The sequence below is a fragment of the Sapajus apella genome, unplaced genomic scaffold (assembly GCF_009761245.1).
Source record: "Sapajus apella isolate SASKATOON/1434 unplaced genomic scaffold, GSC_monkey_1.0 scaffold3418, whole genome shotgun sequence".
Lineage (NCBI taxonomy): Eukaryota > Metazoa > Chordata > Mammalia > Primates > Cebidae > Sapajus > Sapajus apella.
The window spans coordinates 4,371-6,468 of record NW_022440344.1 but is presented as its reverse complement, the minus strand read 5'-3'; positions in this window follow the sequence as shown (position 1 = coordinate 6,468).

Here is a 2,098-nt window from a genome sequence, read left to right as displayed (position 1 = left end):
AGGATGGTCTCGATCTCTTGACCTCGTGATCCACCCGCCTCGGCCTCCCAAAGTGCTGGGATTACAGGCTTGAGCCACCGCGCCCGGCCAGTAAAATTATTCTTAAGTTTTTTTTTTCTTTTTTGAGACGGAGTCTCGCTCTGTCGCCCAGGCTGAAGTGCAGTGGCGCGATCTCGGCTCACTGCAGCCTCTGCCTCCCAGGTTCAAGAGATTGCCCTGCCTCAGCCTCTGAGTATCTGAGACTACAGGCGCGCGCCACCACGCCCATCTAATTTTTTGTATTTTAGTAGAGGTGGGGTTTCACCACTTTGGCTAGGATGATCTTGATCTCATGATCTGCCCGCCTTGGTCTCCCAAAGTGCTGGGATTACAGGCATGAGCCATCGAGCCTGGCTTATTCTTAAGTCTTTTAGAGAGAAAATATGTAAGGGCTTTAACTATTAATCTATGTTTGATTTTAATAAAATTGATGCAGTTATACTGAATTGAACCCACAAATATCTTTTTGTTTATAAATTCTGGCTCATCCGTTTTCCAAATTTAATTTTTGGATATTAGTTTGTTTGTTTGTTTTACTATAGATCTCACTTGTACAGTTATAATACATTCTCTTGCAAATATTTTGAACCCAGAACGCCACTTGTTGCCTGCACCTGAATGAAACTCAGCTATCTGGAAGCTTGAATTGGAGCCTAAACTTAGCCCCCTACTGACTTGGAGAGGAATCTAAACTTGGCAAAATGCCTCCATCTCTCTTCAGGCAACGGTCTAAAACGTAGCTCTCTAGCCCCCACCCCCAACTAATGAACTATATCTAATAGCCTGTCTTTAGAGAGTCCTTTGAGAAAGAGATGGCGTTTGTTTTTGACCTCATTATCCATTTCAGCCTGTCCTTGATGAAAATAATCGCCCCTTAGGCAGGTACATTCCTTACATTCCTCTCCCTGTTAGCTGCTAAGACGTCGTTAACCCCGGTGACCGTGGGAAAACACCGCTGTCTGCTTCAGAGAGTCGAAGGGGAGTGGGCCCAAGATAACAAGAGGTGAAGGGGTCAGAGTGGGAGCCCCTTTCATCTTTTCAGGCTGTTTCCAACCCAGACAAAGGATTCTGTCCAGGGGCGCAAAGCCCACGCGGCTTTATTTTATGGTCTGGCCCTGAAGGGGGGCTGGGAGGGCCGTGTCTTATCTGGATATTGTTTTGGAGGCGAATGCCTGGCTCCCGGGAAGTCCTGGACTCCTGGGGGAATGCTAAGTGGAAGGAAGGGCCGGCAGCCCCCACTTGGGCGGAAGAGACCACCCAGCTACTCAGAGGAGGGTGTGAAGGGCTTGAATGGAATGGGCTGCCTGGCAGGATTTATCATTCAGACAGTGAGATTAAGGGTGTGAGACTGTTTAGCTGCTTCAGATCAGGGGAACTCTTGGATTTGCCGCCAAAGAGAGAAAGGGAAGGGGGCTGGTGGCGGGGGAAGGGAGGCTGGGGTGGTGTGGAGACGGACCCAGAGGCCAGGACAGTTTGGAAATCTGTGGGGGAGGGGGCGATCCGGATTTCCTCCCAGCTTGCTGCTAACCTGCTTTACACTTTGAGCAAGTCCTTTCTCCCTTTTGTAAAATGAAGGGGTTGGAAGGACACCAGAAGGTGCCTCAAGGGGCTGCCTTAGAGTAAGGGGAGGAGAAGCCTTATGCTGCTTCACCTCTTCCCCCATTCATTCACTTTCCCCCAACTTGCCCCACTGACTGTCTTATTAGAAAAGCAACACAACCACGTTACCATTCATTCAAAGTCAAGCGCTCGCCATCTCACCAAAATCCTTAGCCCACTCCCCAGTACCTTCCTCCAATAGTGGTAGCCTTAGGATGGGCGGATTCCTTTCCATCTTTTCCTCAAATGTCTCTATGTATTTTAACATCTCTGTTGTACACATGCAATTTTGTTCCATGCTTTTGTTTTTTCCAGTAAATCTACGTTGCTGGATCCCTCTTCTCACCCATCCTAGGGGTCATAGCCCACACTCTTACAACAAAAGACAGGTTAACAAGCAAAAAGCATAACACATTTCTTTCTTTCTTTCTTTCTTTCTTTCTTTCTTTCTTTCTTTCTT